Source organism: Haliotis cracherodii, unplaced genomic scaffold (assembly GCF_022045235.1).
Source record: "Haliotis cracherodii isolate W230 unplaced genomic scaffold, xgHalCrac1.p SCAF_7, whole genome shotgun sequence".
Lineage (NCBI taxonomy): Eukaryota > Metazoa > Mollusca > Gastropoda > Lepetellida > Haliotidae > Haliotis > Haliotis cracherodii.
Window position 1 is genome coordinate 60,366,470 of NW_027266330.1, and position 12,581 is coordinate 60,379,050.

A 12,581-nucleotide genomic window follows, 5' to 3' on the forward strand; every position below is an offset into this window, starting at 1 on the left:
AGAATCTGCCTCTCCTTTCATACCTATACAAAGTACAGAGTCAGAAGTACCCACAGAGACAAAATGAAATAAGGTAACAATTTGGGCATATTGCGGCCATAGACAACTGTTTTAAATTAGAGAAAAGGTCTACAAGAACATATGAAACATTGGAAACTGATCCCTCTAGGCTAGAGTCCTCGCTGAATTATTTCACCATGTGTATCTCCAAAGTTGCCAACACTTCTATAATGCCACAGATATGTGACATCAAGACGCTTATTTTCATTAAAATAAATTTGGACTCGATCGCCGATTGACAAGGTCTTCAATGTCGTCTTCAAAACACCACAACCCCATTCCTTCCCAGCCAATCCCCTTCCCTCCCCATCAGCAACCTGTCAGCTACACTAACACCCTCCCTATACGGTCACCTCATCCCCCACCTTCCACCGCCATCAAACCAACATCCTGTTAACCTGTTAACCCTATATCCCTCTTTCCCTACTCAACTTGTGTATGGTTCACTCCGACCAAAGTGACCGCTTGATTCTGTAAAACGTGAAATTAATGCACCTCCAAAAGATTGCGACCGCTGGACCCTAGCCAAAAATATGAATGCGACACCCCCTCCTCTCAAGCATCAGTGGATTTATATCTAAACAAAATGTTCTCTGTCAGGTTTACAAGAGAATCCTTACATTAATCCAACCTTACATTAATCCAATCACACACCAAATAGCACCGCTGAGTAGAGTACTTTAGCTAAAACAATACGTGCGCGCTGGCTCGTGTTGGCCTTTGATGCAGTCGCAAAGAGCAAAGACACCGTGTTGGGTGGCGTCTGTCTGGACTTGCAGGTGTGATCAGTGATGACATGAGTGAGTAGAACGCTTTTCTTGACCCCAGCAGTGACAATTCACAGGATGTAGAATTCTGGAGGGAGGCGTCTACCCAGGGCAAGGGAGTTAACTGACTGTAAACGTCCAGTTTCCTACCTTGCCGAACTAGGCTGGAGTTTCTGGGTTCGATTGTATCACCACCAAAGGCTATAATGAGTTATGTCCCTTCTATGTCCCTCCCATTGACCAATCAGATTCCACCTCTCATATCACTTGCATTTGCTTCGTGCAACATGGCAGCGCCCAGCGAAGACGATCTGATCATTAATCAAGATCTGTATATAAATTATACGGGTCTTACTTCGAGAAGTGCATCAAATCACGCGAACTTCTTGATAAAAACAAATTAAAAGATTTTGGAAATACAAGTTCACGGTACACATGCTTTGCACATCCTGCAATCGACCGAAATCTGCACGGCACTCTACGAACTTGATGTCGATTTCGATACGTGATTTTGATTGGATATGCATAGTTTGTCCAGCCAAAATAGAAACTCCATAATTCCAGCTGGGATGAAGGCTAGGACTTTTAATGGAGATAACTTTTTTTTGTTTTTCAGCTACACCTGCAAACCAGATTTTTTTTGTATTTAAGAGTGAGTGAGTGAGTTTATGCTTTACGTCACATCGGCAATATTTCAGCCATATCGTGCCGATTGTATTTAAGAAAACCACCCAGCAATAATGTATATTTTTATGGCATCCAGTTCCCTTTTATAACAGCAGATTGAAGCATAATAATTTTTTCAAAAAATCCCAGAGAGAATATATTGTTTATGACCCCCAACAACCCCCAATACCCCACCCCCAGCATGCCAAATGGTCTGTCCCCAAGGGGGTGAAGGCTTTTCATTCAAAACATTAAACCATTGTCGTCAATACGAGTGGAACCTTATGTAAAGATTATTGTTCAATCGCAGCAGTTATTTGAATTTCAGATTCAGACATCCAGAAATGTTCTTCTGATGCACTTCATTGGCTGGTAACGTTCCGTATCATCTTCTACCCTCACATTCTGGATTACGTTTTGTTTGAAACTCATTACGACTACCTTGTCTCGTTTGAGCCGAGATAAACCGAGTTAAAAACCTTGTGTGCTGTTTTTTCAATCTTGGCTGACGTTCGGATCAATCGTGTGGACTCAACTAAATCAACGTTTTGCAGCAATTCAATTCAATTTCCATAAGCAATTACCTTCAGTTGACCTGTCAATAGGAACCTCTATAGAAATATACCGTCCTTTATAACCCGAACAGTTGAGTCGCCTCCGTGTGGCCTTGCCTATCGCTGTAGCCGGAGATTAAACTGTTGAAAATTGAGAATCAGTTATAGCTATCTCTATGAAATTCAAAAGCAACAAGAGTTGTGTTCAATTCCAGGTTGAAGTGTCAATTTATGTCACTGAATAAGTCCTCAAATGCAATCAGACAAAACTAACCTGCTTACTGTTTAATGTGGCGTTAAACCCAATGATTGTCTGCTCCTTTCGGTAAACACCTTCACAATCATAATTTAAGTTATGACATTTGTTCATATGAAAGCGAATTTGAGTTTCTTCATCACGACAAATGTTGGTTAATGTACATCTCAAAGGTGTCACGAGATGGATCTTATCCATATTCGGTGTCTTCAACGAACACAAATACCCTTAGACATTCGCAGAATATGGAAATTTCCTTCACGAGACTAAAACCTCCATGTAATTTTTTTCCCAATCATCTGCGACGCTGTGGAAGTGACTTAAGAAAAGTTTCTGAAAATTGACTTAGCCTAGTCAAAAACTTTAGTTGGTATTCTCGAAGCGTCTAAATAAAAAAAACGTACCAAAGTCTGCCGTGAGAAACTAATTTCTCCGAATGCAAACACGTGATCACTAAGGCCTTTTCCACATATTTTTAGTCTACCAGTGGAACTCATTTTACTAATAGAGAGAAAAACGTCATAGGGGAATACCCGGACAGCCCAAACTATAATAAACATCGCGGCGAGCTCCAAGATAGGCCTACACCATGACTGAAGACTCAACAAAAAGACGGACACACTTTACCAAAGAAGAATCGTTATTACTGGAAAAGAAGGTCGTGCTTGAAGGAAAGTTTAGCCCCGGCATCACCTCCTTGAAGAATATCTAATTTCAATCAGTTCAAAATTTCATAAATCAACTTGAGTGTTAATACCCCTTTTGAAAAGACGAGAACAGAGATTGAATCTTAAAACGGTATACATTGTACAATGTGGTTCTAGCAGGAATTAATACTGACAAAAACCATTGCCAAAATCATGCTATTGCTGTCTTACATGAATCATATGTAACGAGATAACGAGATTTAAATATGATAGGTAAGTGTGCATGGCATACGATATCGTCTGGCAGTAGGATATGGATGTCATATCAGGATATATTTTTGGGAAACAATATTTAAAAAATAATTCTACATTTTGGCTGATGTTCACATCTCATATAATAACAGTAATTACATGTATATTATACTCTTCAATGTCCACTTATATAGCTTACAAGAAAGCTCATTATTATTCAATACCCTTTCGTGGCCTTAATCTAACGACAGATGTTTCTAAAGTATTTTTCTGGCATCATATGTTATGTGTATATAGGTTTAATTTTACGACCATGATCTATGAGTCATATCTCATTGTAAGGATTAAGGGGCATAACTTGAACTCGCATTCGCCAATTCTCTCCTTTGGATGATTTCATTGTAATACTTAATTATATACAAAATGGTGTCAGTTAAGATGCAATCAATCTCTAGGCGTCTATTAGTGTGTTCCAATCAAGATCGGGGCGGTCGGGTAGCCTAGTGGTTAAAGCGTTCGCTCGTCACGCCGAAGACCCGGGTTTGATTCCCGACATGGGTACAATGTGTGAATCCAATTTCTGGTGGCCCCCGTCGTGATATGGCTGGAATATTGCTAAAAGCGGCATAAAACCACACTCACTCACTCCAATTAAGATCGGTGATGAAGTATGTTTGAATTATTTTGCCATATTTTGCTGGGATAATTATAATGCGGTCACACTTCCAAGGCCTGTTCCTTGTGAAATGTTTCACAGACCATGTTTTACATCCATTAATCTATTGATGAAGCGTTTCCAAAACTCCGCCTCATCTAAGCTGGCAATTTGAGCTTGGCAATATTGTCCATTTAATTTGGTTGCCACATAGATTTTGTCTTTCTTCGGCCACGACTCAAATATTTGAATGAGTTGAATTTGATAAAGAGTGAAATGTATGGTCTGCATTTCAAATATGTTACTATGAATCTCAGATATATTTACCTAAACATTCTCTAAAGTAAGATATGAAAAAAGTCAAAAGATAATGAATATTGAACATCGATACAGATACAGAATACAGATTTTGAAATCGCATTGTCTTTGTTTTCAAGTACACGTGACAGTGAATGAGTGAATGAGTGAAATTTGATATTTATGAAATGTTACTGTCTCCATTGATTCAAAAATAATGTTCACTGTATTGTGTTTGTTTATTTATCAACCTACAGTATATTCAATCCTGACAATAATTAGTTTGAAGAACAAATAATTATAATAAAGTCTAAGTCTGTTAAGACTCTCAGTGATATTACTGAAATCGAATAAAAAGAAAAGAAACCATTTTCTAATTTCTATACCTTGCATGCGTTCTGCGGGGAAAAATCTTATTTCCCCATGTAATACATGGAACTGCCGTTTCAACTGCCCACACAATTCTTTGTTTACTTATGTGATCTGACAATTGCAATGGATAATCATTATCAGCAGATAATCATATTAATTAAAATGGGGAGTACAGAAAAGATGAACAAATTATGCTATGTTCGCAGCGAAGGAAACTAATATTTTAAATCAATTTGTCATAAAATGACAACATATTGCAAACCCCTTAAAATGTGCCAATTTCTATCGCTCTTTCTTGTTATGTGTGTGGTATATTCTGTGTTTAACTTAGCCTACATCATACACATTCACGGTTCCACTCTTATGTTTGCATTTCATCTTCTCTCTAGACATCACGTAGGAGGGCGAGTCTCAAAACTATGCTTGTCGTAAAAGGCGACTAACGGGATCGGGTGGTCAGGCTCGCGTACTTGGTTGATGCATGTCATCGATCCCAATTGCATGGATCGATGCTCATGATGTCATACACTGGATTGTCTGGTCCAGACTTGATTATTTAAAGGCCGCCGTCATATAGCTGGAATATTACTGCGTGCGGCGTTAAACAACAAACCAACCAACCAACTTGAACGTGACTTTAAAACCCACACAAGCGTCTCTAATATAAGAGGAGACGAGCGAGGTTCAAGGCCTTCCTTCCACGATCTGACTTGCGTCGTGGCCCAGTGCAGAGAGGATACCTATAGGAAAACACATGTCTTCCTGCTTTCCCTGATTCTAGAACTGAACACGTACGTCAACCTTGGAATCAACCCGTTACACTACCATAATGAGATAGGCGAACTTAGTGCAAGCAGTACTTGGAATATATCATTGTGTTCACAAGGCAGGAAATGGGTGTAACTAATGGCCACGAATATCCGTAATAGCTTGAATTACCTTGGCAGAAGAACGCAGGACAATAAATATCGATTTAGAATGTCTTTTGTTACAATATGTGTGTATGACTATTGTCTATTGTATAGGGATAAAATGTGAACTATTACATGTTTTATCACAAAAAAATGCAGTGAACCTCATCTCTTAGTGAACACAAAGCGACATACAAAGAAATGGAAGCAGACTCACATTAAGACGAGAGAGAGAGAGAGAGAGAGAGGAGGAGAGAGAGAGAGAAGGAGAAAGAGAGTGTATATAAATGTGGGCCTGTTGGATGATACATAAAACATTCGTCTTAAGCGGGATGGTAGTTCGAGAGGGATAAGCATGTTAACTATGATCTTCTTAAGAGAGAGAGAGAGAGAGGGAGAGAGAGGGGGGAGAGAAAGAGAGAGGGAGAGAGAGAGGGAGGGAGAGAGAGAGAGAAGGAGAAAGAGAGTGTATATAAATGTGGGCCTGTTGGATGATACATAAAACATTCGTCTTAAGCGGGATGGTAGTTCGAGTGGGATAAGCATGTTAACTATGATCTTCTTAAGAGAGAGAGGGAGAGAGAGGGGGGAGAGAAAGAGAGAGGGAGAGAGAGAGGGAGGGAGAGAGAGAGAGAAGGAGAAAGAGAGTGTATATAAATGTGGGCCTGTTGGATGATACATAAAACATTCGTCTTAAGCGGGATGGTAGTTCGAGGGGGATAAGCATGTTAACTATGATCTTCTTGAGAGAGAGAGAGAAGGAGAGAGAGAGAGGGAGAGAGAGAGAGAATTTGAATTTAAAAGGTGTGTTTACATCCCAGTCGCTGATGTTATACAGTGATTTTTATATATACATATATATTCAGGCAATTAAGAATCAAGTTCACTCTCAAGCACACTAACATACACACACTCAGAGTTTTAATACAATGGTTATCGCAAAAATACTTTTTTTTATATTTACAAAACACAAATTTGATTATTCTTCAATATAAAACATTATGTCATATTTTTTTTATCAAATGAATCATTTTAAAAAACAGACCGCCACAATGGTTTGTCACAAATGTGGGATAAATGTGACCGTGTGACTCTTCACTTCTCAATACTTGTGTGATATGAACCCAAAGCCGTATAATGCCAACTGAATCCACTGTGCTGTTTGGCCCGCAATGTCCGTGGGAAACATGAGCTGTTTGCTATACATATCTCAGTCTTTTACTTCATCAATAACAAAAACTAAAAGGTCAGGCGTCATGGTTGCCCTAATGGTCACGAATACACCATTGTGTCCATGAGGCTCAAAATGAAGTGTAATTAATGGACATGAACATCTGAAAATAGACTTAAATTATCTTAGAAGAAGGAGCTCCAAGGATCTAGATGAGGTGAAATGGGGTTTAACGTCGCGTCCAAGATTATTGCACTGATATAGCGACGTGCAAGTACGTGTGTGTGTTTGTTTAGCTGCTTGTACAAGTCCCGACTGATGCCGATTTATAGTGCCAGCTCACTGAGATACCATGCCGCGGTTTGACATGAATACCCCACTCAGACACCGTATACTGACTCCGAGCCGACCAGTCCTTGTTTTAGCCCCTTAATGCCGAGCGCCAGACAGGGTAACAACAAGTACCATCTTTAAACGTCTTTTGGTATGAGTCGGTCGGGGATCGAACCCCGGACCTTCCGCTCTCCGGGCGGACGCTCTACCACAAGACCTCTTCTACCCCAGATCTTCACGGGTCACCTTCTGAAGTAGGCGACTCCACAGCGATTTGAAAATGAATTGTGTGGAATTAACAATTTAATCGCTACATTGTAGTAATAGCTTGTACCAACAAGAAAAAGGGAACTAATGATTTAAATGTAGCTAGGGTTGAGGTGTACTATTAAAACACTGTGAGACCCGTGAAGATCTGGGGTAGAATGGGTCTTCAGCAACCCATGCTTGCTGTAAAGGGCGACTATGCTTGTCGTAAGAGGCGACTAACGAGATCGGGGGGTCAGGCTCGCTGACTTGGTTGATGCATGTCATCGATCCCAATTGCGTGGATCGATGCTCATTATGTAAATCACTGGTCCAGACTCCATTATTTACAGACCGCCGTCATATAGCTGGCATATTGCTGAGTGCGGCGTTAAAAACAAAAAAACAACACTGGCGTTGCATCTGAACGCAGCATCTAATCGCAATGAAACTTCAGAAGCCAGGCAAGATAAAGTCAAAATGTGTGCGTAAAGAAGGGAACTCACAACCGCTAATGCGACTGGGATAAGCACACGCTTAAATTGCTCCTAAGACAGTTTCTCAATGAACAGAAAAAATGTGGGTACGATCGAGAAGGGGTGGGTCGGGTGGTGTGACGTCAACACCCCAAGTTGCCCGAAAGTTGCCCGAAAGCTACAAAAAACTAAAAAGAGGAACTTTACGAGTATGGTTGCTATGCGACCTGGCGTGATGGACACGTTCATTCGCAAGAGTTTTCGGCAGAAATATTGAACTGCGATTTGACAATGCCAGACCACATCGTGTCCAGGTCGTACCCGATTATCTCCGACGAGAAAGCCAACGGACTGGCCCGCTAATACAGCATCAATACAGCATCCGTGGGATGAAGACTGCGCCAGAGACCCAGCATCCACCCACGTGGCCCAGTGTGGGGCGGCTCTTGAGACGGATAATAACCAGGGCCACCATATGTAAGTTAATCAACAGTACGCAACCAAGGTGTCGTGTATGTTTCACGTTTCACCCAGGGTGTGGATAATTACCTACACGACCTCCAACTCTCAATTCAAATTACGTCTCTCTCTCTCTCTCTCTCTCGCTCTCTCTCTCAGAGCGACGTATTTACGAAGTGGATTATTATTTATACATTGTGATCTCCATATCATAACACACTCTAAAACGAAACATAAATATTGTAATTTGAGATAAGCCTCTAATTTTATTAAATTATTTGTTTTTTAAGGCCAAATGCAGAGCGACGTATTCACAAAGAGTATTATTACAAACATCTCCATATCATTTCCCACTCTAAAACGAAACATAATCATAGTCATTTGAGATGAGTCTCTAATGTTATTTGTTTTTTATAGGTCAATGGAGACTTATGGGTAAGTAAATGGAAAATACAACCTATGAATTATTAAACAGTGTTTTTATCTTTTGATTAAAGGCAAAATGTTTTGTACATACGAATCATTATCAAAAGACAACAAGTGTTATTTTTAAGACGCTGTGGCTTCCAGAGTGTTTCAAATGCTACCCTGGTTTATCCCTGAGCTGATGGTTGCTTTATAAAATCAACTTTTATCATATGGTCGGGAGCATTTACAAGCTCTGGAGAAGTATGCTATGATTATTTGCCGAACATAATTTGTCTGTTTAATTGATTAAAATGAAAACAAAACCCTTTCGTTAATCGTGTAAAATATCGGCTAAAAGATCATTGCGCTACCGACTATATCATAAGCAATTGTTAATGCATGTGTTTGAGAAAGTTCACTATTGGAAATTAAAATCAGCCCTCTGTCATACAGTCTTTTGGTTGTTGTTTTTTGTCACTCTGAATCTTCATGCGCAGTTCTGTATATGAAACAGATGAGGCAAAATGCTTTAAATAACACTTGTGTTTGTCTGTTTGTTTGTTGTTTAACGCCGCAATATTCTAGCTGTAACATGGCTGTCTGTAAATGATCGAGCCTGGATCAGACAATCCAGTGATTGACATCATGAAAATCGATCCACGTAATTGGGATACGATGACATACAGCAACCAAGTCAGCGAGCCTGACCAACCGATCCGTTAGTCGCCTTTTACGACAAGCATAGTCGCCTGTTCCGGCAAGCATAGGTTGCTGAAGACCTATTCTACCCCGGATCGTCACGGATCCTTTAACAGCAACTGAAAGCACGACATCTTTACAGACACACGAGACTTTATCAATCATGTATGTAACAGTATTCAATATATTCATCTAAGGAATCATAACACAGTCAGTCATTTCCCTCTGTCCTACCTGAGTGAAGCAGACTGTTGTTGTCCCGGCGTCCTGAGCGTCAGTTCTGACGTAAAACGCTGGGCTCTGTCAAAAGTCCAAATACGGACGTAGTGTCTCAGCCTTGATTTCTATGTGGGCCGAATCCTTCCGTATGGTAGTTAGTCCGCTCGATCAAACACCATATAAACTCGGGAATATGGCAGCATCGCCAGCAATGGACATAGTTCTGCTACTTTCAAACCGTTTTTGGAAAACGCACCACAATCAATACTGTAGATGCCTCGTATGATCCCACACAAACGCAAGCTTAGAGCAGACGTGTTCGGCACATTGCCTCGCCGTTTGACCGGGAGAGAATTCTACAGGGAAGCTGTCGTTGTCATTTTCAAAGACGTCAAAGCCGCGGTCCATTACCTGTAGGCATCTAGGTCAGACTCACTGTAACAACAGGAGAGCGCCAGCAATCTTCTTGCCTTTGGGCTTTCACAACAATAAGTCTGACATTTGACTTAAAAGACAATATCCCCATTTGTCCGATGTTTATAGAAAGCAAATGCATTTCAGATACATATTTGATATTCGTGTGGTCTTATTTCAAAGGATTATTAATGTGTTTGCTGTAATCTTTTGATGGTTGTCACGTTGACATAAAAAACAACAACACTGGCGACATTTCGTGCAGCTTTGCCAGTTGGCTGTCGCACCGAAGCCTGTTTTCTCTTCCTCTTTGCAAGTCTATCGATACAAGAATGTTGGATCCAAGTATTGGGGTGCCTTTTATCCGAAAAGCACAAGGAAACGCAAGTGAATTTTGGTTTCAGGGAAATAAAAGCCACAAACATCCTTCCATATTCATAAAAAATGAGGATGGTATGATTCCGATTGTATCATGATCATGTTTTTGATTCACCATCAAATACTAGTAGTGAAGATACGAAGTGTTCGCGTGAGGTGAGCGTATCCTGTCCTACCGGTGGCACCCCGCCCAAACACATGCAAAGGCAGGCCAATTGTTCAACTGAAAAAAAGGGAGAATTGCACCAACATGATATTTTTATCACTGACGCGTCAAATTTGGAAAACATCCTCCACATGTCGACCTTAAAATTTTGAAAGCTTAAGTGATGCCTTGAATGCTGTAGCCTTGATCAAACAACTTCTGAGCAAGAGTTGTAGCGCTCCAGGAAATCTTGGTAGAAAAAGCATGCTCGATTGTGAGCATGTCATACAGTCTTGTGGAAAGCGTTTTGTCACAATCTTTATGCACAGATCTAAATCTGAAACATATGTGATGGTATCACTGGTCTCCTATATTTATATCAGGAGGGTAAATCAGTCGAAGGGAATTGGCTATTTGATGATTATTGGTCGATATCAGATCATCGATATACATGTGTATCTGAAGCTTAAGTTAAACTTCTTGGCCAAATTACTCTGTTTGACTTTGCCAATCCGAGCAGAAATTCCGATTCATTTGCATAAGAAGGGGAGCACAAATGCTTTCCACGGTGATACCTACTACTTGACCGTGAAGATTCCGGGGTAGAATAGATCTTCAGCAACCCATACGTGCCGTTAAAGGCGACTATGCTTGTAAAAGGCGACTAACGGGATCGGGTGGTCAGGCTCGCTGACTTGGTTGATACATGTCATCGTTCCCAATGGCGTGGATCGATGCTCATGATATTGATCACTGGATATTTGGTCAAGACTCGATTATTTACAGACCGCCGTCATATAGATGGAATATTGCTGAGTGCGGCGTTAAACAACAAGCAAACAAACAAATACACAAACAAACAAACTTGACTAAATGTCTTACCCCCAAAGTTTACAAAGACGTTGTTAATGAGGATGTCCCGGATTTCACATTTGGTTTTTCAGTAAATTTCAGATGACGTTTGCTTTCATATTTCTGAAGATAGAATATTCTATCTTCTCGATTATTTACAGACCGACGTTATATAGCTGTAATACTGCCGAGTGCGGCGTTAAACAACAAACCATACCAAACCTGAAGCATAGAAAAAAATTGCATTTTTTTCCATGGCATTTGATTGGTAACCAAGTAACAGGTTTACGGTTTCATGAACCTAACTAACTAGGCCACTAGTCACTGTTTCTTGAAGGCTGATAATAGATTGGGTGGCGTTCGTGTTGATCGATGTCACGTTTCGATGTATCGTTTTGTATTTTTTTAATTTAATCATAAAATACGCTGTCCGTTAAGTTATTATTTTTGACTTATTTAATTATAAAAATTCAGAATCGAATCCGAGCAGAAATTCCAATTCATTTAAATATCTTTGAAGCATTATGCAAAACCGTATTGAAATCAATGACTTGGAAGTTCTGCAATTTCAGGTTTATGCTTGGCAAAATCAAACCATTGGATTTTGGAAAGAAGTTATCCACTTAAGATACACGTTTAACGATGCTCTGATATCGTTCAATAATGGAAAATAACCAAATTCCCACAGATTTACCCACCTGAACCTGAAAAAATGTGACCCGTAAAGCCGAATTATGTGTTTCGGATTAATTTATTAGATCTGTGCATAAATAATCGGAGCATCAGAAAACTATCCACAGGAAAGAGGGATGACTTGAATATCACGGTGGTCAATTTTTCCTTCATGTCCAGAAATAGTCCAGGGGGAAGGGGTAAACCCGGTGTGATGCAGGCCCAAGACCACTTTTGACCCGTGAAGATTCCGGGGTAGAATAGGTCTTCAGCAACCCAAGCTTGCCGTAAAAGGTGACTATGCTTGTCGTAAAAGGCGACTAACAGGATCGGGTGGTCAGGCTCGCTGACTTGGTTGATGCATGTCATCAATCCCAATTGCGTGGGTCGATACTCGTGATGTCAATCACTGGATTGTCTGGCCCAGACTTGATTATTTACAGACCGCCGTCATATAGCTGGAATATTGCTGAGTGCGGCGTAAAACACCAACCAACCAACTCTTGAGAAAACCCATCCGAAGAGCAAAAGCTCCAAAGTTTGATAGCAAGTTGAAATAATCTAGCAAATTGAACATACATTTTACTTTCTACTGTATGCGTTACATGTAACACTGATATACGTTACGAAAGATATGATCTATTCAGTGTCAAGAGGAACGTTCCTTAATCT